Here is a 26,137-nt window from a genome sequence, read left to right as displayed (position 1 = left end):
TAATGGAAAGTATCCAGCCCGTGCCACTGAATTGGCATTAGCCCTTAACATCTTTGTCGATGATCAGGGAGACAAGATAACTGCACATCTCTTTAACATACGAGTGGCATTGCAGCTGAGGGTGATGTAAGCTCAGGTGTAAATAGAGAAATAATTCAAGGGGATTGTAGCAGATGAGATTAGAAAGAAAATAGTAATCTGTAGAAATGCAAGCTGAATTTGGACAATTTCCTACTCATGCAGTTTGTTTTGTATCATTTAATGGTTGCATTAAAAGAGCCATTGTGTATATTTCCAACAAAAAGGAAAATGACCATCAGAAGCCAGCTACCAGAAGCAATTGATTTAGAGACTTTCTTGTTAGACCTGGAATTATTGAGGTAACTGAAGTGGTCTTCTGGAAAAACTGGCTAAGCAAAGTCTCTCCATGGAGGTGCAGAATATTCTGATCTTACAATATATTGTAAGATAGACAAACTGCCTCCAAGTTTTTCTTGCCTTATCATTACTCTCTTGGTGCTGAGTAAAACAGGGTAGGGGATGTCAGGATTTGTCCCTGTATTTCTGCAATTAATGCCAAATTGTCAGGTTAGTTAATAAGGTAAGTGTGGCTGGAGCCCAAATGCTCTGCTGGGCTATTAACTATTATTTTAACTATGCCAGATTAATTACATGAGGCATGCAAACTACGCCTTGCACTGATCCCACACATAGACTGGGATTCTGATTAAGGGACTAGATTCACCTGACAAATGAACTAGTAAAATACAATTGAGTATATTATGAGAACAAACCTATTTATACATTTTTTCTATTAAAATAAAAAGTTAATTATTTTTTTATTTTTTCCTTAACCATCTAGAAAGTAAATTCTTAGTTTTTTCTTCTTTGCTATCATCCTACCCTAAAGCTTTGATTTTCTCTCCCTTTTTTTGCCTAAATCTTTGTGTTTTAACTAAATTATGGTGTTTAGAAAACTACAAAATTATATTTTGAAATCTTTGGAGTGGAAAACCCAAAGAAGTCCTTGTTCTTTTTCCTCATGCTAGCTTTCACAAAATTTATATTATTGTGACTAACACATTTTATTAACTATTAAGTGAACCTTAAAGAAAAAGAGAACCAACTTTTCTGCTTCTTCAGAAAATGGCACTTTTGTTACCTGGATCAAATGAAGGTGGATTCAGTTTGCTCAGAGTCATTCTTTGCCTCTGTTATCACGTTTCTTTCAGTGCCACTGCACAACTCGGTACCACTTGGCAGTGACTCAGCTTTGCTGAGTTATTCATGTCAAAACGTTTTGTAACATGAGTAATTATGAATATGAGTTGGCTTTGGTGTTTGCTGTTGGCAGTAAGAGTAGTCCTTCCTTTTTGGGGAAGTTTATTTGGTGTTGATGTTGTAAGCAAATCCTAGGTTGAAACAATGAAAATGTTGATATCTCAAACTAAAATATTTGGGAAACACTGCAATTAGTCTTTATAAAACTATGAAAAGTTATTCCTACATTTAAGAGATCAACAAATTAAGTGTTATGTGTGTGTGTATGTATAATACATTTGTTTTCCAGAAATGGAATATTGCTTCATCTTATTGATATGAGATAGATATGATGAAATTATGAATATATATGTATTATATATGTTTCATAAAATTAAAACTCTATGGCACTATATGCTATTTTGTCAGGAATCTTTATATTCAAGTTATTCTTCCTATATCTTTCAGAAACATAGTAGAAATTTGTTAGTCTATCTTCATGTAATCACAAATAGCTTTTTCAGTAAGTGGTGCCAAAAGAAAACCTAAAGAAGATAAATAAAAGATTAGAGTGCTGTGATGGGCAGAAGTCTCCTAATCTCATTAAATCCGTCATTCAGAAGCTGTCATTCTACAAATGCTGTGCGAGCTATATGCCATTTTATCAGTGATATGATTTATAAGTCATGTACTTCCACAGAAATCCTACAATCTTGCTTATATAAGCAAATTAATAACAGAAGTAGCACAGCAAATGTGGATTTGTTCTCCCTGGCTGCCTTCATTCAAGGGAATAAAAGATGATTTCTGTATTATTTCTACATGAAAAAAAGTAAATTTTGGAAATGTGTATGGTTCTATTCTGGAAAGACAATATTGTGCTACTCTGTGAAATTTTATTGTCAAAATTTGGGGGGCATGTTTATATAAACATTCCAAAGAATTTTAAATTAGTGTTGATGTCCTAAAATAATGATACCACATTATATACATGCACACACATGTGTGTTATATATGTGTGCACACACACACAATAGTCATTTAAATATAAATGTATCATACTGGGATCAGAGACCATATTTTCCATCAGAAATCTCCAGGGTTTTCGAACTTTAATCATAGGAAGGTAATCAAAGGGAATATATTGCATTAAAATCTTTATGTCTCTAAACTCCAAACATTTGAGGCTAACATAATTAGTGAACGCTACATTTGGTTTTCTAAAATAAATAATAAAAGAGAAATTTTAAATATATATTTTGGATACTTTTTATTATTTATGAAAATGTTCTTTCCTGACTGGAGGAGGAGACATTCTTGTTTAGGTTTTACAGACACATGAATTTCCTTCTGAAGTTACTGCAATTCAGGGTGGGAATGAGGGAGGAGATAGATGGCCAAGTACCTTGAGTAAGGGATTAAAAACACTGACCACTTTAAATAAATAATAAATTCATTCTATTTTAAATGACTTTTTAATCAGAGTCCACAACTGAAGGCTTATGATAGACTGGACCCAGATAGGTATTTTTTTCTAAAATGTTTTCAAATTCCAAGTAGACTTAAAAGAGGTAACAAAAACTAACAAAATTATATACTTTGATTATATGAAAGATACAGTTACAGCTTCAAGCATTGCAGAAATGGGTTTAACAGTATTTTGTGAATCTAGTTGGTTACAGCACTCAAAGTTGCAACAGCACAGCCTTTAGTGCGATTAGGCAGGGAAATGTCAAATGTGAGCCAGTTGCAGGGGAACAAGTATAGGTAGGTCAGAGCAGTAGTTCTCTGGCTTTAGCTTCCTCAGAATCCCCAGGAGGGCTTGTTATAACACAGACTGCTGCCCACCCCCCACCCCAAGGTTTCTGATTCTGTAGGTCTGGGGTGGAGCCTGAAATTTTGCATTTCTGTATCCTCAGCTGCTGTGACCCACTGGGTCAGAGAAAATAGCTAATGCAGTTCTAAAGGAGAAAAAAACTATATGTGAATTGTGATAAATTTGACTGGGCATTACCTGGAAACCTGAAAACTATAATTCATAGGCATTCGACATCATGATGCCGAAAACAAGAAAACCATGGGCATTTACAACCAAATGTGCCATTAAAGGCTCAGGTTTGCAGTCTGGCTGAATTCCACATGGGAACCTTATGATCTTGAACCTGTCTGAGCTCAGTTTCCTTATTTGTAAAATAATACTCTGCTCTTCCCACCTTCTAGAGTTTCTCTGAGATAAAATATGTAAAAGTGCTTTATAAAGTATAAATCGTTTATGTCATTTTAGTCAGCTAGTCACCACCACTGCACCGCCCCCATCTCTCCTCACCCCTAGTTTGGCAAACAGGAGCTTTGAGATCTGGAAAGGTGAGTGAAGTTCAGAGAGAGCACCGGAAGGCAGCGCTCCCTCCTGACGTCCGGACAGTGCTCTTTCTGTCACCCCTCGTGGCTCTGCACCATCGTCCGTTGCTGGTCATCTTCTAAATGAGTTAAGAAGCTGCTTTACCTCCTGTGCTCTGATTTCTAATTATATAAAATAATCGTCTACTAGAAATTATCATAATTGGCTAACATTTATTCACTGAACCCTCACAGGGATAAACTTTTCCACAAACACTCCTTAATTGTTTACTTCCCTCTTGGCCCTTATGGCTTTGTCCGGGGAGAAAAGCCCTTCAAAGCAAGTGAATACAAAATGAGAGCTAAAAGGTGGTTGTTGGCAACATTTGCCTTTCCTCTCACAACCTCCTCAAGGAGGGCCTGCATCAGGCATGAGAATCACCCTGGAAAAATACAACACACACTCTTCTTAGCCTACAACCTTTCTGAGAGTCTCTTTCTCAACTTGCAAAGGAAGCCAGAGCAGAAAGCAGTGGAAACTAGAACTTCTGTGATCTTAACAAGAAGAAACACAGTAGAGCCTCGCCTTTGTATCTCCAGTAGCACGGTAACATTTGAATAGGATTGCAGTTCTGTCCTCGTGGTCATTGTGGAAATGGATCCTAAGAGGAAAATATAGGCCAACATGAAATAAAAATGGAAGAGTGAGAAAAACAGATCAATGGAAAAGATACCCAGCTTCCATCCGGTGCTAACGGATGCTGGGGTGCTACCACCACCTAAGCCACTGACTTGAGTTTCGCATTCCTAAATAGTAAAAAGGATGATGGTGGTACGTGTCCCTGCCTTGTTGTCATACACAGCACCTCTGGGCAGTGCTTTCTTGGCCATGTTAATGTGGTCACTTAATTTAAATATAATTCAGATCCCTTTTACCTCTAAGGTGACTTATAAAGTATGAGACCCCTTCTCACGGCGTCCTGTGCAACACTCTCCCTGGGTACCTTCTTGGAACTCTGTACTTGGTCAGCAAGAACAGAAAGCTCCTCTAGAGTTGCAGAAAGGAAGCAGCTGGAGACTCTGAAACAGCATCCTCTGAGACACTCACAGGACAGAGCACATTATGCAGTTGTGGTCGCCCTGATAGCACTCACAGCAGACGTAAGCTCATTTGTGTTTTTCTCGGGAAAGGTTGATGGATGAGAAATGGTTGAATGAAAAGAAGCCAAATTTATTTGGGATGAGAGAAACTGAAGCTACTCAAATTTGCTATCTATCTGAAATCAGCACTGGGATAAACAAAGATTCAGCAATCCAATCAATCCCATCTTGCCTGCAAAGCTATCTATCACCAATAAATATTTTACAAGGAAGGGGGACAGTTTTCCATTAAGTTAAATAGAAAAATGACTGGACCAAAAGCATAATCACTCTATATTTTATTGCTAAGTATTCCCTATTTGTAGCAAGTAATATAAAAATAATTCTGACCTATTGATAATGGAGGGGGGAATCATAGTAATGCAAAGTTTCTTACTTTGTATTTTCCTTGTAAACTCACAATGGTAAGTTTATTTTTTGTTTGTTTAACTTCATGCATTTCAATTTAGTGCACTGATTCCCGTAAGCATCGCCCGACTCTAGGAAAAACCCAAAGGGCAAACCTAATATCTTAATTTCAGAATCTTCTGACAGGTTACTGAAGTCTGGAGATATAAGGCCAGAAAATAGAGTGTCACTCTTCATACAATGACAAAGAGGCAGGCAAGAGAGCTGAAGTAGAAATCCATCATCCTAGTTTCTAGTCTAGGCTTTGCCACTTACTAAGCAGAAGACTTCGGAGTAAGCAAGTTAAGTTCTCTGCCTGTACAGTGGAATAATGCTGTCAGGCTCAGATGTCTGTTGTGAGGCTCAAATGGGGATGCTCCCTTGAAGAGCCATGTGTCCACCTTAGCCTCCTTTGCTCAGAGCCAGGTCGAGAATCCAGGGCCGCCACTGTTTTATCTGATACACTTTCCACCAGTAACTCACACTTCCTGAATGGTGAGTTGGACATGGTTGTTGTATCATGACATTTTCGCTTTGGTTATTTCCACTGGTTTACTGTTAGGCATCCCACATGCCTTCTGTGGGATACTGTCAGATACTCTGGTGCATTGTCAGTGGTGCCAGCTCCTCTGACATGCCATGTGCTTGGCACTGTGGATATAACACAGAATATGTGCATGTCGCTCTTACAGTGTGGTTAAGAGCAGGGCCTTTACAGTCAGAAGTTTGAGTGAAAACAGGCTATGGCCAGGCAGTGACTGTATTACTTTGAGAAAATTAACCAGCCTCTCTGAGCCTTAGGCTGCTCTGCTATAAAATGAGGAAAATAATTTCTACTTCATAAAGAAGTTGGGAGAAATAAATGAGTTCCTGTATATAAATACTTAGCAAAGTTCATGGCATGTAATAAGTGCTTTATAAGTTGGAGGTAATGAGAGGAATGGGTGGTGGGAGTTGATGGTAATACTCTTAGATTTATTACCTATAAGATCCCCTTAGATTTTGGGAGGACAGAATTATAATGATTTTAAAAAGTAAGGTCTATTCTGGGGTCATGCATGCAAATGCTTCCTCCAATCAGCCAGGTACAGAAATGAGAGTGGCAGACTATGGGTGTAAGAAAAAGAGAGAGTGGGGGGGGCAGTGGCTACCTGGTGTGAGCTGGCCTCACCCACTCACTCCAGTTCATTGCCATCTTGTTGGAAATGGGCTCAGTGTCACCACACTACCAACTTTTCAAGAAAAGCAATTCATTTTCTGCTTTTTAAATGTATGCAATCAGTTTTAAAATTTTGGAAGCGGTATGCAATCTAACAAAGCAGTCTGGGTCTGTACACAGCCCTTGGGGTTCCAGTTTGTGACCTATTATGCTCCTAAGACTCTCAGGCCAAAGTAGAGTAGGATGTTGACATGGGCCTGGGCAGGTCTCTGTTCTCCTCTTCTGTTTCTCTCCTGGTTTACACTTTTCCCCTTGAAAACCAACCTTACCTAGTTGTTGATCTAAAAATAAGGGACAAAAGGCATAATTGACAACTGGCCTTAAATCCCCCAGGAAATTCAGGTGCCTCCAAAGGGAACCAGTTAGCCTGAAATGTAAAAAAAAAAAAAAAAAAAAAAAAAAAAAAAAAAACCATTTGATAAAATGAGTAGAGCAAATATTTATGAGCAGAATTTATTGCTGATGCTTCCACTTATTGGGGACTGTGTTTTACTGCCTTCTGCTCTTGCCAACCTAGCACCTCCATGAGTAAACAAGGTGCCAGCGTTGTTGAACAGCAAGCAAGCACCCTGCTTTCCTCTGCCAGTCCCTCGTCCCCCGTTTTCCAGACAGTGATGCAACTCCCAGGGCTCAGTTGCAAATTGTAATCACCAAGAGAAAGACTGTGAGTTACCACCTCAAGTTCAACAAATAGTTTTGCTTTAAGATATCAATGTACAACCTATTTTCATCACATGCAACATAAAAGAAGAAAATGGACTTTCAGGTTTGAAAAATGTATAGATGCCAAGTCATTTTCAAATAGCCTGTATATTTTTTTCTTTTTAATCTAATAGGGAAAAGTGCTGGCACAATGTTTAGTCAGTGAGAAAATAAATGCATAATTGAAATGACATGAGCTGACATCCTGAGTGTAAAGATGACGTGATGTATGAAAGTAACAGTCAGAGACAGTAGGACTTAAAAGTAGACTCAGCCATTTGGAGGACAACTTGAAAAGAAACCCATTCAACCTTCTATTGTGGAAGGTGTATTGCAGTGCTTTCACTGTTTTTTTTAAGTAGGTTCATATGATCAACATGAGAACTGTAGACATTAGAGCTGGGAGGAATTTCAGAAGATAATCTAATCCAGTGGTTTTAAAAATTATGCTCCATAGAACCCATTCCCAGCCACCTTAATGGGGCAGAGGTATCTATGTGCCACTCTGGCGTACGGACAAGCTTTGTTTGATGAGTGGGTGCTGCTGCTAAGAAGTTTAGTTATATTGGTCCTGGTCCAATCAAAATAAGTTAACTGGATCTAAGAGAAGGGAGGTAGCCTGACTGTGCTCACCAAGTTATTTTACACTGTAGACAATATTAGAACTCAGGTCTGCAGCCTCCAGTGTTGAGTTCATTCATCTACCCCTGTAACCACCTTCCTAAATTATGAGGCTTCCTATCCTTCCTTCTAAAGTGCCTCATGTTGGTAAGCTAAGTATACAAATCAAGCCAGAATATTCACTTGAGTAAAGCGTGTATTTCAAATGCACAGATAAACGTCTATGTGTCTGATAGGTTTTTATGGAAAGATGTTTATATGAGATACTTCCTAATTCTTCATAGAAATGTCCTTACAAACTTTGTGACAACTTCCCAGTCTCCATCAGTGTACAGTTATTAGAGATTTTTAAGGTGGACTTTGAAGTCTCCTAAACAACCCTGAGATTAACAGTGTGTCCTGCATGTTGACGCAGATGGTTTTTCTATAGCTCATCTCTCAGGGCTTTTCGCTTGGTTCAGTTTATCATCCCCCTCAATTGGCCATGGAGAGTATGAGCCGTATCTGTGGTTCAGCTTCTAGCTTCCAAGCCCATCCATGTCGAAGTGAGCTGCCAGTGCTTTTGCCTAATGAATGCTGCAGGTGAACCTAGTGATTGCTGATTGGATTAGCATCTATTGTCGTAAGGGCTTGGAGAACCAGTTGTGAGTGGAAATATTTGTACTAAAATGATTTATTTTACAAATTTGATTTTATAATTTATGATAAAACTAGCAAAAGAACAGGCAGACCACACAGAATCTTTTTTTAATATTTAAAGAGCAGGGAGAGTTTAGAGAGTAAACTTTCCTTCCTTCTCTTCTGACTTTGGACCTAGACACCTGTGTTCTGCCATTGCCCTGACCTTGTCATTTCTAGGGTTGTGTTTTTATTAATATTTCTCTCCCATCCAGATTTTGCAGTGCACATCTTTTCTTCTTTGCTCAGCCCCACTCTCTGATCCCTGCCTCTGGAATGTGTCTGTTATTCTGACACTGCATATATAAGGTTTGACAGAAATGCAGTTCTTGCAAACCCGCTTTCTGTTTAATGCTCCATTGCTTCCTTCCTGTTCTCCAAAACAACTCTATAAGTCTGTCATTTCCATTTTTAGTAATTAATTTTTCACATGGTCTACCACCAATCAGAGTGGGTCCCACTTCCTTCCTATCTTGTGATCTAGAAAACACACACACAAATGATCATTCAATACAATTGTTATTTATTCCTCATCATAGTATTTTTTGCCAAATGATCTCATTCTTGAAATATATGAATAAGAGACTTATTAAAGAAATGGTGAGACAATGTACCATCTCAGCTTTGTGCTGGCTGTTGTGAATAGAAAAAAACATTCATTAATCACTTTTTTCTAATGAAATTATCTCATTTGTATAATTTGTGAATAATTAATGAATTTTTGTTGTAGAAAAACACTATGCATAGAAGTAGTTTTCTTCCAGTCAAGCGTTGTCCAATTATCACTTCCCTATATTCTCAGCTTCTATCTATAAAGTTTTAAGTGTGCTCCCAAAATTGACACATTAATTTTAATGAACTAGGAAAATGGTCCCTGAAAAAATTAGTGATGGTGCATCAGTTGATGGATTTTCTTAATCAGATTTTTTAGTACAGGATGAAACAAATTTAAGCTCATAAACAGAGTTAGATATTTTTAAACTTTTAAGCTAAAGATGTAAAACTTTGGAAATTTTCCATTTTTTTAAGAAAGGAATGTGTCCCTAAGTGAATGAGAAATTTTACCCTTCCATTCAAACTCCAGGGAATTTGATTTAAAATCATACCCTTGGGGTCAGGACTTTTATGAACAATAGTAGCAATGCCCCATGGACCTCAGCACTGCTCGGCATAGTGGTGGGCACCCAAGACACGAAGAGAATGGTTACTGCTCACTGTTTCCCAAATACGATACAAACTCCTCAGTTGGGCTTACAGGCCATGCATGGTGGTGCAGCCGTGACTGTCCCATCATCCTTGTCTAATGCCACCTCAACCTCGTGCCCCGTTCATACTGAGCACCTTGAAGCATCCCGTGTGTGATGCTCTTCCTCTCTTCATGCCTTTGCCTTTGCTCTTCCTTCTGCCTGTGTTTTGTATATAACATACATCACGAATATTTTGATATATCTGCTAGGAGGAGAGGGTATAGATTAGAGGGAAGCCTCACAGTGCTGACTGAGGCTAGCAACTTGGAGAATCCAAATGGTAAGAGAGCAGAGAGGGAAAGAAGTCCCCCTTGGCTCTGTGGACAAACAGACTTCCTCAACCCTATAAACCAGGGAGCAGGGGGTGATGAGAAAGAAATAAACAAACAAAAGCAAAGTCTGCCCCCAAAAAGAAGAGGCAGTAAATGGAGAAACATAGAAAAATCTGAAAATCTATTATTTAGAGAAATTTGCTATGTAAATAATTTTTCTATGTATATCCTGAGCATGGTTGTAGGGGAAAATGTATAGTTACATTTAGTACATTCATACCTTTTGTAGCTCTAAAAAATAATTGGGCTGCATTTTGCCCTGTTCCCAAAGTTCTTCTTCTCACGTGGAGAGTGAAAAAGAACAGTGGAGAAATGGCAGAGCCAGGTCAGGGAACCATGGCGACATTTAGCTTTCAGTTTTCAGGGGAGAGCACTAAACAGGGAATCATGTTTTTAGAAACTGGTTCTAAGAGAAACTATATGAACAAAATTAAATTTTCTTTCGTTTTCTCTATTATGAAGTAAATTAAAACAACTCCAGGGGAAGATAGAATTGATGCCTTTGAAAAAAAACAATTTTATGGAAATGATCTAACCTATTTCATTCATGTATTTTACACAAACTTATCTACAGCCTATTTTGCGGGGGAGGGGTGTTTGCTAGGTGCTGGGACACAGAGACAATATAACCACAGTCATGGCCCTTAAGAAGCCAACAGTGTGGTTGGACCTACTGTCAACAGACAGTTATGGTACCAAGTGCCACAGGAGAGCTGGAACCAGGGACTCCAGGCAGCCTCAGAACTCTAAGAACTCTTAAGAAGTGCGTTATTTCTTCCTTCCCTAGTCAGAGTCTTGAAAAAGTTATAGAGCCTCTCTGGTGCTCAGTGTATTCCCAAGAGGGGACTTGGGCTTTGGGAATAATCCCAAAGATTTTCCCAAAGGTTTTTTAGACCCTATCTACTCAAAGAGTGGTTTATAGACCAGCAGATTTTACCATGTTACATTATTTCCTAACGCAGTCAAGATTGTAACAGATCTCAGGGAAGTGTGATGAAGGGAAGTTTTTAAACTGTGAACTCCCTTGACCCAGGGCTGCCATACACTGCCACGCAGGCTGTGTACTCACCTCCCTCCAGCCTTGTGCAGGCAGCAGCCCTGCATGAAATTCTCTATGCCTTGGTGGGCACTGTCAAATGGGGATGACAGTACCTACATCAGGAAGTTGTTGGGAGGATTAAATGAGCAGCCTGTAAGAAATTCATACCATGAGCTTCAGACTCTGGGGGTGAGGCCCAGAAATCTGTTTTAACAAGCCCTTCAGCGGAATCCTATACACACTTAAGAAGCACTGTTTTAGATTATTCCAATTTGGGATGTCAGGAAGGGACCATTCATACTTTGGTAAAGACATTAAACTTTTATTTTCTAGGCCTACAAAAGAAAGAGGGTCAAGACAAGTTAAGTATCTTAAATCTTTGATCTGAGTGTCCCTAACCTTGCAAATATTCCCTCCCAGCCTCATTCATTCATTAAGACGAACCTACACAGTTATCAATCCTGCGACCCAGGTTGTAACAAAAAGAAACTATAAATGATGGAGACCACTAGGTAAATCTCTTTACCCAATCTTTGTCTTAAGTTTTTCTGATCTTAGACCACTTGTATTAAAAGAGTAATGATAACAACACAACACACACTTATACAGCATGTGCTACACTATGCTCTAAAAACTTTTTATATATTATTCATTTAATCCTCCCCACAACTTCCTGATGTAGGTACTGTCACCCCCATTTGACAGTGCCCACCAAGGTGTAGGGGATCTCATGCAGGGCTGCTGCCTGCACGAGTCTGGAGGGAGGTGTGTACACAGCCTGCGTGGCAGTGTATGGCAGCCCTGGGTCAAGGGAGTTCACAGTTTCAAAACTTCCTTTCATCATACTTCCCTGAGATCTGTCACAATCTTGACTGTGTTAGGAAATAATGTAACATGATAAAATCTGAGAAAGACTTCCTGTTTGTAAAGGAAAGATATACCATATATGATAAAGAAAAGTATAAATAAATTGAGAAGAGTAAACTTGAAAATATATCTTTCCTTCAAAAAAAAGAATTCAGAGGTGTGTGTGTATGTGTGTGTGTGTGTGGGTGTGGGTGTGGGTGGGTGGGAGAGACAGAGAGAGAGAGAGAGAGAGGGAGGGAGGGAGAGAGAGAAAGTGTGACTACGTAGCTATAAACACACACACCCAAAAGCAAACCTGCAAAAAAAAAAGGCAATTGCCCAATCCTTAAATAAATGCTCATTTCTAAGGCTGTTGGGACACTACATAACGCTGAATGGCTGGTGACCAGACAGCCCTGTAAGGTAACCAATAAAACTGTATGTTGCGTTGGGGTTGCTATATGTGTTGCAAGTCCTCAAATCAGAGGTGCTACTTACGATAAGTTAAATCCTTACTTTGCGTATTAGAATTACCTCTGTACCCACCACATTTGAAAAATTCCACACCTGGCACAAAACCAGAAAGTCTGTCACTTCAGCATTTGTTGAGCAGCTTTCTGTTATGGGAGTAGATTGCTGTGCTCTGAAAATGTCACTCCATCAGCTGCCCTACAGGGGCTAACCTTTCCTCTCAGGCCGAAGTCCCTGCTGAACTTCAGTACAGCTAGTGTATCCCAAGTCGCTGGCAGATCTCCATGTCGCTGCATGCCCATCTAGAGAAGTGTTCTGAGAATTGATATTCAGCCACCCCCTGGACTTTCACCTGACATGACTCTGCCCTTCCCAGATCCTGGTGATTCCTTTTGTGATCTTCCTAAAAGCAGAGCTCCAGCCTTCCATCCTAAACCTTACCTGTTAGTGCTAAAGAACTGACAATCACCCTTGAGGTCCCTTCTCACTGGTTACATTATGCTTTTCAGTATACAAAACCTTTCTCCAGAAATTTAGGACAAGAGGAAAAGTAACACCCATGATCCCAAGGACTCTTTATTTTGCATACTCTCTCATTTTTGCATAATTGCAAGCATTATTTTAAATTTTTGCATAGTTGCAGTCAGTATGCATTCAACTTTGTAACTACTTTATGTAACATTATGTCAGACTCATTTTTCTACATTGTTGTTTAGTTTTTATAAATGTCATTTTAATGGTTGCCTTATATTGAATGAAGGTGATCTTCAGGCATTTTTTTTTCCATGATTTTCCCTGTCTTGTGCAGTGACCATCCAAATCCTTTCTTTCTTTCAGGATGCAAGTTATGAAATTAAAGAGGGAAAGAAAGGATTGCAAAAAACTTGCATACATTGCTATGATTAGACACATATGTACTGATTTATCATGAATTATGCATGATGTTTATGGGAATTTGCACAGTGTCATCTTTTTATATCCCTGCTGCATCTTTAAACATCATTGGAGATGGCACCATGTATGTTGCATCACTCCATAAAACTTCAAGTTTAGGCCGGATGTGGTGTCTCACACCTGTAATCCTAGCACTTTGGGAAGCAGAGATGGGAGGGTTGCTTGAGCACAGAAGTTCAAGACCAGCCTGGGCAATAGTGAGACCCTGACTCTACAAAAAATTTAAAAATTAGCTGGGCATGGTGGTGCACACTGTAGTCCCAGCTACTCAGGAGGCTGAGGCAGGAGGATCACTTGAGCCTAGGAGTGAGAGGATACAGTGAGCTGAGATGATGCCACTGCACTCTAGCCCGGGCAACAGAGTGAAACCCTGTCTCAAAAGAATAAAAAAACTTCAAGTTTAAACCACATTCCACATGGCAGTTATACAACATTCTGCTTCCCAAAGTTGACCACAGCCAAACCACAAACATATTTGCATAAATTCAGTTTGCGTGAATATTTAAGTTTGCTGAGAAAGGAAACTGGCTAAATATTGTTAGAGCCACAAATAACATAAGAGATAATTTACTTTGGTACCATGTTTATTGAGCATTCAGATGTATAGATCTGCTAGGGTATTCTCATGCCAAAATAATATATAGACTGTAGAAATCCAATATTTAAATCTAAAAAACTTATATGAAATGTGTACCACTAAAGGGGTTATAGAATTAAGACCTGTGACTGCTTCATTTTGAAAGGCAATAATAAATAGAAATAATTGTGAATGCTTTTAGAATTTATAATTTTATAAGCATTCTAGATTTACAAATTTTTCCTAGGATCCCCAAATGCAACACTCTTAAGTTAATACAGAACCAAGGGTACAGGAACTTATTAAGGTCCATGAGGCAGAGCTGAAATATAAGTGAGGATACCAAGATTCAAGTTCTTGACACTGCCAGTGACTTTCTCTTTGACCTTGAGCAAATCTCTAAACCTTGACTTCTCTATCAGCAAAGTGATAATAGTTTCCCTACTTCTATCTCACAAGAATTATGGAAGAATTTCATAAAGAAAACTATAAAAATAATCATTTGAGTCACTCAAGAGGATTAGTTCCTGTGAATAAATCCAAGACAGTATCATCAGTAAGGATGCCACTAATACCCTGGGGTTATGAATCACCTTCTTGGGTTAAAGATCAATTTAAAAATTAAATCCCCTATAGAAAAATGAACACATCCATAATGATTACTTTTGCATCAGTGGTACTTGAGGAGGGGGGCAAAGTGTGGCAAGATTTTATGAATTTATAAGTGAAAGAATTACATTGGACTTCTTTTTGAGTGATTATTTAGATAACTTTCTTATCATAATAAGAAAAAAAGTAGGTAAGTACTCATATTTATGTTTTTCAACTGTCCCCAAGAGATTATGTTATAACACATAGTTCTAAAGAAATAATGTTATTATTTTTCATCACTACAGATTCTATTTTTTTTTTAATGAGCACAATTTTTTCCTGGAAAAGCAAAACTTCCAGACCTTAGCAGTCAAGAAATTATGTAGCCCAAGTAAAAACATATTTGTCCCCCAAGACTAGAAAAAGGCCTCCTAGATGAATTTTATTAACACCTGAATCTTCTTTTTTAAAAAATGAAAAACATGCAGAATGCATAATGAGTCTTTAGCAGAAAAATAACATAACATCTCTCAAAATACAAAGAAACCCAAGTAGCTTCAGCAAGGTATCAAAGAAAAAGAACTTTCTCTCACAAAGTAAGTTGACATTTAGAGCCACTCTGTATAGTTTCGAAGGGAATTAGGCTCTCTATCAATAAGCTGCCTTTGGAACAATTACTTTAGGCTATACTTGTGCCAAAGGTTTGTAACCACAAATAATTTCTTATTGTTCTTATTTTAAAATCTGCTTTTGTGACATCATAAAGGAGGTCTGTGACCAGCTTCCTCAGAACTTCTAGCCTATGAGTAAGAAAAAAATGATTGAAAAAATTTTAAAAAATAAGGTTTAAAGTTCATAGTGAGGCCAAATTATAGGACAGGAGTCAGGTAAAGAGGGAATGCAGGAAAATTTAGATGAATCGGGTTATGCAGAGGTCATTTTAAACACAGACACAAACACTGTGTATGAGATTGTGGAGTTGAGTCCGTCAAGGTTTATACCCCACCTATCAGATTCAGTCACTTTATGATAAGGTGAGAATTAAGGGAATTTCCATTGCTGAGCACCTACTATGTGCCAGACAACACCCTGAGAGGTATTATTCTTATGCCAATTTTTCAGAATGGGGAAAAAAAGCTCAGAGGGGTTGAGAAACCTGAAAAGAGTCACATAACTAGTAAAGCAGCAAAAATGGATTAAAACTGAGTCTGTCTGCCCCCAGAGCCCACGCTCCTCCTCTGTCAACTGCCTTCCCACAAGCTACCGAGAAAATGAAACTGCCGTGCATTCTGTTTAGTTGAAAGATACAGTCAGTAGTTATTGCACAATGCCTAGCACCCATGGGAGTTTAAATAAAAGGGCCTTCTTTAAATTAAAAAAAAAAAAGTCACAGAAAACAAAGAGAAAGGTGGAGCCAGGTCAAAACAAAGCCCCTGCTAGTCACCTGCTGCCACTTGCCAGTTCTTTCCTGGTGATTTTTTGGAAGAAGCCAAGTGCTAAATAATGGAATAGGGCAGGCAGAGGAGTGTCTTAAAACACAGGAAACAAATAAATATGAAGAATGCATTGCCCTATTTCCTAGTTTGCACACAAACATGTCTGTATTTTACTCATAATTGCTCCAAAGATAAATCATACAAGAAAAATAAAATGGCTTATTTCACTAGGCTTTTCTCCCATTCTAAGAATGCTGAAGTGCCTTTGTTCATTTTTTTTTTTTTTTTTTTTACTAACAGTTAATTCCTGGGCTTGTTCTTGCAGAACTTAAATAGTAAAAGTATTCAAGGCAAGTGCAAAAGGAGAAAAAAATCTCTTTGAAACTTAAGAAGCAGCAGTTCCCAGTAGCCAGATGAGATCACCCCTCACATCTCTTCTTGGACTTATAAAATTAATGACGTTGAGAGACACAAGAGTTAAAACTATCTGTAATCTTTCCAGAAGGCTTAGGTAGATAAAGAGGGGTACCTAAGCAAAATATTTTACCTTTGAGAATATTTAGAATACCTTGCCAACTTTTAGCTTCATGAGTTGTCGAACATTTTCTTTCTTTCTGTGTTCATGTCAGTTGATTATCATCTCCCTTTTCAGCTCTTCCACTTGCATTATGATTTGCCTTTGAGTTTCCTGTTCCATCCATCCGAGAAGCTGTTTGCTCCTTCACTTTTGGAGGGACACCTTTTTTAACATCATTCTACCATTTCCATCCTGAGTCATGGTGAAGCCCCAGACCTAACAGTCATTCCATCAGTGAGGATGGGTCATTCAGAGACATTCCTCATGGCACAATGGAAGCCAACTTAAAGACACTTATGAATGATACAGCATTCTTGCTTCTCAAAACAAAACAAAATGAAAACTTTTAATGTTAAATTGATCAAAAATTTTATTAAACAATGCAAACCTCCTGGTTATACCAGCATACAAAGAGATTGAATGGCATCAGTAGCAGAATCTTAAAAGAAAAACAATTATACACAGTTACTTAAGCCATGTTGTTTTCTTGCTTTTCATTTCATCATCATTGTCAACATCATCATCATCATCATCCTCCATGCTTAACGCCCACCATGGACCACATGGCATAAACATTGTTCCTGCTCTTAAAGAATATATACTGTATATATTTATGAAACTAATGCATAAATAAAGTGGCTTAAACAAGGCAGCAGTTTATTTCTCTCTCACTTAAAGGAAATCTGGTGTTATAGCACGCAGGGCTGGTACAGGGATGCAGGTCTGTACCCAGAATCAACAGGGATGCAGGCCTTTTCCAGCTCTCTGTTCTACTATACCTTGGAAGAGACCCCAGTCCTCACATTCCAAAATAGCTGCTGAATCCTCAGCCATCATCTCTGAGTTCTAGGCAGCAGGAAGGAAGAAAGGTGGGGCTAGAAGAGCAAAGGACCATCTACCTCACTCTCTCTTTTTTTAAGGGAGACTTCATAGAAGTTCCATAGAGTCTTTTTGCTTATACTTCATTGCCCAGAATTTAGTTAAGTAGTTAAAACTGGCTGCTGGAGAGTCATTTTTCTGCATGGCAATATGTCCGTCTAAAAAGCATGTTACTAAGGAAGAAAGATACTGGGGTAGCAAACTAGGAATCTCAACCCTAATTATCACACTCAAACTATCAAAAATAAATTTCTTCAGCTCTGAAGACAATGACAAAGGAAAATAAACATGTACCACACATTTTTCAGATTTTTCTTAAAATTTGATCTTACAAAGTCACAAAGCCCAGTACTATTTCATTAATGGGAGAAGGAGAGGAGTAGGAAGAACTGTTTAGGGAATATGCAAAGTATCTATTGCAGTGGTCTTCAGCAGAGGTCCTGACGTTTTCAGCACCAGGGACTGGTTTCATGGCAATTTTTCCACTGACCAGGGAGTGGAGGGGTGAGGGGAATGGTTTCAGTATGATTCAAGTGCATTACATTTATTGTGCACTTTATTCCTATTATTGTTACATTGTAATATATAATGAAAAAATACACAACTCACCATAATGCAGAATCTAATGCCACTGCTGATCTGACAGGAGGTGGAGCTCGGGCGGTGATGGGAGTGATGGGGAGCAGCTGTAAAGACAGATGAAGCTTAGATCCTAGCCATCACTCACCTCCTACTGTGTGGCTCACTCCTAACAGGCCACAGACTGGTGGGGGGTTGGGGACCGCAGGTCTTCAGCATTTAGTTGAGAAAAGGGAATAGACTCACTTGTGCATATTCTAAAATAAGAAAAGAACAGGACTTACATCTCATAGGATTAGTAGTTTCAGTAAAGTCTGGTACCCTTTGCCATTGGGCACCACACAAATACCTCCAAGCCCCTTCTCCTGTTTCCCAGTTTCAGAATGCTCACCAGTTTCCTCTCAGCCTCTCCTCACCCGTCACTCACCTAGCCAGGAGTCCCTTACGTAATCTCCCCTGCACTACTGTTTCAACTCGTGTTTGACCTCTTGGGACTTACATGCAGTGTCAGCGAGGGGCATGTTATCATGATCTCACTTCTGTTTCCTGTGTATTTATTGTATGTTTTGAACTAGACTCCCAGTGCCTCAACAGCTCAGTCCAGTCTTTACTCCTGCATTAGCCGTTCTAGGGCTCACTGGGAAGAGTGTATGCAACAGGCCTTCAACAGATGCTATTAGATCAAACAGAACATCTGAGAATATGGGAAAGAAGTATTTTTATAAGGCTGCACTGCCTAGCAAGTTTGACTACAAGACGTGCTGGGATCCAGCAGCACAGGGCAGTGGGAAAGCCTCAAAGCTGGCTTGGCCATCGAGAAGCCAGCAGTGCAATGCCAGTGTCACTGACCAAGAAAGTTTAAGTGGCAGTGGGGTTTCGGGCAGTGTGAGGTCCTTCAACCACCATTTCAAAGTACCAAGAGACCAGTGCATTCACAGCAGACCCTCAGCCAAGGCTGATGGTTTGGGGAAGGAGGCTGACAAGTGATAGGTGAGGTGTCAGGGTCTCAGCCAAGATGAGGACAGAGTTCCAGAGCAACTGAAGGGGAACCCACATGGGCAGACTGGGCCAATATTGCAGCCCTTGTAAGGTAGAAACTGCACCTTACTCGTTTTTATATTCTCAGTACCTAACATTCTCCTGTTTACGGTAGGTTTTTAATTAATCCTTCTCCCTCTAAGTAACCTGTCCATCATCATGAGACTATATCAGACTCCACCTGCTTGTCAGAGGAGGCTCCTGAGATACCTCTTGCCTTTGAGGGATTGGTAGGTTCACTTTGCATGAGGAAGGTAGCAGCTGGGAGGGGGCGAGAAGGCACCTGCCCACACTGGGGTTCTTTGTTTGCGCTTGGAAACAAAGTATGATCCCCCCCAGCTCTGTGCACAGTCCAGTGTTAACCCAGGCAATTTTGTGTGCGTTCTGCCAGATGCTTTATATAAAGGTAATACTTAATGGGCTCTAAATTTAAAAGATAGCAACTGGTTGGTCTTATTTTCTTTCAAAGGGAAATAATTTCTAGTGCATACATAGTGTAGAATACTACGTACAACTTAAAATCATGCTGACAGAGTTTATACTGACATGAAAAAGTGCTTGCAACATACTAAGCAAAAAACAAAGGCAGTACAAAAACTTGTTAAGCTGGGCTAACAACATGCTTAGCAAAAAAGACTCTAAGGAAACATTTTAAAATATTAATAGTGATTTTGTCTGGAAGCTGGAATAATAAGAGATTTTTAAAACTACTTTTCTGTTCTTTTCAGTTCTGTATTTTGCCACTCATTAATTCTTCCCAAAATAATTTTTAAAAATAAAATATTATAAAATTGACTAAAATCAAAAATTAATCAGAAAGACCTGTACAATTAATCAGATTAGAAATAACACTGTTCCAAACATCAGCTACAAATAGAGCCATGTGTTTCATCTAAATAGAGAGACACAGAACTATAACCAGGAATGCTAGTCACAGGATCTGCTTACTGTGGTGTCATTTAATATTAATTAAATATTATTAAAATCTCTTCCCATGAATGTAGATATTACTGATTGCTTGTGTTTAAAGTCAATGTCAGCAAAAATGCTCTAAAAATATTCTTAGTTGCCAGTCTATGTAATTGTATTAAAATTGCATTTTAACAATGAACATTAATAGCTTTAGAAGCTTCAGATTAATAAACACATCCAGTGCTTCCACAGAGAGAAAATCTAAGGTAGGCATTCTTTTTGTTTATCTAGTACTTTGTTTTTTCAGCAGGTGGTAGGGATTGGGAATTGGGGAGAAGTGAAGAAATATAGTATGCACCTACCCAGTTTTAAAAGCAATAGCATCATTTATAATTTTACAAGATTGAATTGGTAGCTCCAGCGGGGAGGAAATTTTGCTGAGCTCTAATTCTCTCTGTGGATCCACACATCGAATTGTAGTTCTCCCATGCTGCATTCCTATTTGTCTCCTCGTTCATCTGTTCTGGCCAGATGACAACTTTGCCAGTACCCATTTCCAAATTCTACATTTCCCCCTCATATTTCTCACCTTGCTGACCATAGTCAAATAGGAGAGAGGCAAGTCCGAGCTGTTATTTGGCAAATACTGTAGATAAAGAACAAACAGATGCTAAAATCCTACAGGGAGGAAGACAATTTGCTAAATAAGAATTTCATAAGGGTTTTCTTTGCTGTTGCTTTTGTGAAAATGTGAACAGAACTTCCAGGCCCCTTGCTCTGAAATCTAAATCCATGAAATGTATTTATTATTATGGAAAGTCAAACAAACTTTTATTTATTCCTGAATGGTAATGCTTTTAATTAAGAAAAAGCATCTGATAATAACAATATTCTAAACTATAGATCTGATCCCTGTTTTTACCATTCATTTTTTTCTCCTTTAAAAATAATTTTTATTATAACATTTAAAATACGGTCATTATGAAAAATTTGGAAACTACAAAGTAAAAAAACTGCTGTTTACTTTCTATCAGTACTATATATTGTTTCTGCTTTGTTTTGGAGTGCTAAACTACTATAGTAGAATAAGCCTGGATTATTCTATTACTGTAATAGAAAAAGACCTGGGTTCTAATCCTAACCTGCCACTTCCTAGCTGTGATTATGGATAAGTTTCTTAACCTCCCTAAAACTCTTTTCTTTGACTGAAAAATGAGGATAGTCATACCTGCCCCTGCAGTTGGTGTGAGGATTTGAAATAATGTATCCTCAGCACAAAGTAGGTGTTTGATTAATGATAACTATAATAATTATTATAAAATATAGTTATTCAATTAATAGTAACTATAATTATTATCCTTATGCTTTCTATCTTCTAAGTTTAATAATATGATTAAATCTTTGCAGCATTTTTTAGTGCTTAGGAATTTCAATCCTACTTTTAATAGATGAATCTACATAGTCTATGGCACTGAGAAAGGCCACTACCAGTTTCTCAGATGAGTATACTTTCTCAATGTCTCAATAAAAGATTTTCCATGTCTGCTCTGTTCATGAATGTGTGAGAGCCTCATTCAATTGAAAATTACCCAGGTGGGGGGAGTCCATGTCTCATCTACTGTGAAACCTGACACAGCCAGACTGCTCAATACATACCCACCGCTTCTGACAGTGGCCCACAAAGCTAATAATACACATCAAATATTGCTCATTGATTCTTCTCTTTTTGTCAATGCAAAAATCCATGTATATTGCAGTTCTGTTTGACACCATTTAGAGGTGGGCCCTTGATGTTCAGGAGAATTCAAACTAGAAAAGGCTGCCTCCACTAATTGAAAGCTTTCCTTGTGTTGCAGCTGTGTGCTGCATTGATGGGAGAAACTCTAGCTCCTGAGTTCTCAATAATAGATGCACATTGAACCACCTGAAGATTTTTTGCAAATACCCTTGCCTGGGTTCCACTCCCAGGGATTCTAATTTAATCGGTCTGAAGTTAGGCTCAGCTCTAGCTCAACTCACCTTTTGAGTAGCCGTTGAAACCCTATTACTGACGCTACTCAGAGTCCATGTGCACTTTGTGAATTGGTTGTTTTATCTTATTTACACTTCTTCTTTTTCTCATTATCACTTCTATTCTAACATAGTTTCTCATCTAGCCTCCCTATCTCTAATATTTTTCTTTCTTCACTCTCCATGTTTGACCTGTAAACAAGGAATTTCGGTTGGGCTTTTAGCCTTTTATTTTTTCAACTTGGAAAAATAACAGTCATGCAATTTCACTCGGCAACCACATAGAAGAGGCATAGAATATACTGTGTGATCTCGAGTGGGATAACTAAGACTAATGGATGGAAGTAAAAGGAGGTGGATTCTGATCTGGTATGTTTCACAGACTTTCCTATCAGCAGACTACCCAGCAAAGGAACTGGCTGCCCCACACCTAGAGGACAGGGCATTGAGCTGAATAAACACCTGCAGCACTCATTAGGAAAGGTTTCATCCCATTGATGGAAAGTACAGTTCTGTTAAGCGCTTATTGACCCTCTACTATGGGCCATGCACTGTGCCAGCCCCTGTGGGAGCTATCCAGATGCAGAACCCCCACTGGAAGCTGCAGTCTCATTAGAAAGCTGGGCATCATGCTAAGATGTTTATATACACTATTTCTTTAGCCCTTATCATAACCTCAAGAGGTAGGTTCCATTAACCCCAGTTAAAGGGCAAGAAAATTGAAACTTACAGAGATTGAGAAAGTTGTTCAAGGATGCAAGATATTAAATGACAGAAAAATATTTAATTCCTCAACCAGGAATTTAAGTCTGTGCTCTTAATGACTGTTCCAAATATCCGACACCAGGTTGAAAATTTGAGTTATCACTCAGAAAATCTGTCCCAGCCCTGGTACCCTAATGCTCAAGCTTTAGGTCATTTTACTTTGCCCAACTATACCAAGAGAGAGAGAGCTGAGAATCCCCATTCTGTCAGCCTCCTCTGGTTACTGGCGATATGATATGAGGAATGCAGTTAATTTGGCTCCACCCAATTAGATCATGACAGAACCAGTTGCAAATTGGCTTCAATTTTTCAGTCTATTGTGTCCAAAGTAGACAATGCAACAGGAAAGGTTCTGATTGCAATCATCGCACAGCTTTTCTCATTTCAAATATGACTTTGAAGCCAGCATTACACCAAGATATCAAGGAATAAATATATTGACAGGCAACCCTGCGTTGTGAAGAGGACGCAGAGGGAGAGCTTAAGAGATCTGAATGCAAGTCTTGTTTCTGCCACTTACTAGTCTCGTAATCTTACATTTCACTTTATTTCAATGAGTTTCTATTTCTGCATTTATAGAAATGGGGCTTGCAGATTGTTATGGGGAAACCCTTTAGGTGTTCAATAAATGTTTGCATTCCTTCCTTGAACAACAATAGAAAACTCCTACAAGTGCCATAAAATTGGCATAAATTGAAATCTTACAAGATTTACAAGAATTGGTTTACGAACTCAGTATAGCAATAGCATGTGACAAGGTCATTTAAAGAAGCATACTTTTATAAATATGTGTGTTTGTGTGTGTGTGTGTGTGTGTGTGTGTGTGTGTGTGTGTGTGTGTGTATTGAACTGGAGGAAGAGGAAGGAATTGGAAAGGGAAACTGACATTTATTAAGTCCTGGTCTATGCCAGCCCATGCTAGACCTTTCCAAACTTTTCATTTAATCCTCATAGGAGTCCTGTGAGACAGCTATTCTTATCCCCATTTTCACAAATGGTGATTGTAAGACTGAGAGGTTAAGGAAACTTCCTTAATGTCCAAGACTGGGTTTTAACTTAAGTTCCCAGACTACCTGAGACTTTCTAGTCAAAACCATAGTGTCTAATGACCTTTGCTGAAAAGGCTGTATTCAGTATAAACCTCCCATCCTTCTCATGCATCACTAAAGGTAACAGTCTGCTATCATCTGATTTAATAGTTACTCTTCCAACAGAAACTTCTGTGGACACATATTTCTAAAATTTCTGATATATTATCTCCACTCCCTAAAATTTGGAATGGATCTTGATGAAAATATGCTGACATTATGGTTGTATGTTTTTATATAAAAAAGTATTATGTGCATTCATAAATGGTTCTAACTGAATTTGAGTGGAATATACATTTACAAATTTTTCAGTCATTATGGTTTCTTTGGGAGGACATATTCTTCTGGCAAGTTTGTTGTGAGAGTCTCAGTGAGAGTAAGCATCACTTGCCCTAAATATTTGAGTTACCCAGTTTTACCCAGAAAGCTTATCTGGTCCTGTTTCCTTCTGCTTTGTGGAGGGAATTTGAATAGTTGATGTGGAAAGGAAAAAGGAGATGGAGCACAATTGGTAGAATTAAGCATTGTGTTGAGAATTGTTACTGAGCTCTTCAAGAGACCTTTGTCTGACTTAAGCCTCTAAGAATTCAAGCCTTGTTTTCTTCTCTCATATATAATGACAGCAGTGGGCCACAGATGTCACATGCTTAGTCTTATTGTGATTCTCCACGTGGTAGAAAAAACATTGTTCACAATTCAGACTGCATTCAGCTTCCCAGAGAATTAGCTTCCAGTGAGCAGAAACTGAGTTTCCGTATCTAAATACTATAGTAAAGAATTTGACTAATTGAACGTGAGTTTCTGTTCTCCTCACAATAATTTACTACAGGCTAATTGTTACACATTTAAATACTTTGGATAAATGAATTAAAAGCCAGTTTTCATCTTCGTTCATCCAATTCATTAGATGATTTCATTTTAGGAAATGAGGAAGTAGATGTGATTCATTGTGCAACAAATGAGCAATTCACTTATTTATGCAAGGAGGAAGTATTGGCTTGGCTACCTCTGTGCTAAGAGATGGGATAATTTGTTTTCCCACTGCCAAGGTGACACCTGGGCATACCGTGAGTACTTATGCAGTCCAAATGCTGTTGATGGTGCTGACCTAACATGAAGATGTTTGCTTGAAATCCAGAGCAAGCTTTATGTACCATAAGTAGAAAATTAAGCATGGTTCTAAAATTAAATATAGTAAAAAATTCAGCCCTTGTGTAATCCTTTACTTTTGCAAGTGCTTTGATATATGTTACATCACTTCTTGTCACACAGCAGCCCTGGATATTATTATGGCTATCCCCATTTCACAGATGAGAAAACAGAGATTCAGAGCACATTAGTGTGTCGCTCAAAGGCACACAGCTCATAAGTAGCAGAGTCAAAACTGGAACCCAGGCCTCCTGATGCTAAAATATTATGCCCATTCCATTATATCTGCTATAATTAACATAAAAGGACTGAATAGCGAGAGAAAGAAAAGATCAATCTGAAAACTGTGTCCTTTGGTTGTTCTAGGTCATGTCACCACATAAGTTCTTTCCTTATAGCCAGCAAGAGGCAGCTGGCCTCAAAGGGCCAGACCAGGGTGTGGTATCTGGGACACTGAGTAGAGAGGTGAGTTTTGTCCCTTTCCATTGTCTTCAATGTGTGCGCCCCAGTGAAGGCAGGGTCTTGGGAAGACACCATCCATCTCATGGGCCGGGCTGAGAGGGAGAATCTGGGTGCAATGTGCAGCCGGTGAGGACCGAAAGATTCAAAAGGGAGGAGATTCTGTCCGAGTACCAAGTGCTAACAGGCGCCAATCTGCCAGAAGTGCCAGGCCTTGGGTATGAGCAAAGAGGGAGTGGTCAAAGGCTCCAGCCCTGCCCAGCCACCTCAGAGGGCGGGCAGGCAGTCCGCAGTATTGTCATTGCTCTGGCAACTGCGGACAGGAGGCATCCCACTCCAGAATAGCCACGAGAGGTACGTGGGCTTCAGAGTGGCACTCCTCGTGCTCCAGGTGCAAGTGCTCCAAAACAATCAAACATCAGAAATAGCAGCCACGAGCAGGAGCCCTGGGAGGAAAAATGAGGTCCTTACTTGTTTGGAGTAGACACAGAAAAAGGCTGTCACAATTATTTTCAGTCTGGCGGCCACTTTCTGGCAGGATTCAATAGACTAGAAGTACACGTGTACGGCAATAGTTTGTCTTCTCGCTGGTAAAAAGCAAGAGTGAACCTCAGATCCTATCAACCTCCCTCTCCCTCCTATCAACCTCCTCTGTGAAATAGCCGATTAATAATCTTGTCATTTTCAAAAGAAGAAATATTCCATTTCTGTAGCTAGTATGAGCTAAATTAAAAAGATTTTTTAAAATTTTTTAACTACTCTGACTCCCCATTCTTTTCTACCAGGTTAGTGCTGTGGTTAGGAGCTTGGACTTTGGTGCTAC

At 38.9% G+C, this 26,137-nt stretch overlaps 1 protein-coding gene across 9 annotated transcripts in view; it reads left to right on the top strand.

Moving 5' to 3' along the window:
* PEX5L (peroxisomal biogenesis factor 5 like) overlaps window positions 1-26,137 on the top strand; it is a 226,217-nt gene that overhangs the window by 58,405 nt on the left and 141,675 nt on the right. The window lies entirely within an intron of this gene.

This window comes from Lemur catta, chromosome 1, assembly GCF_020740605.2.
Source record: "Lemur catta isolate mLemCat1 chromosome 1, mLemCat1.pri, whole genome shotgun sequence".
NCBI classification, from domain to species: domain Eukaryota; kingdom Metazoa; phylum Chordata; class Mammalia; order Primates; family Lemuridae; genus Lemur; species Lemur catta.
Note: the sequence above shows the minus strand (reverse complement) of the source record. Positions and strands in the feature narration are given on the sequence as shown.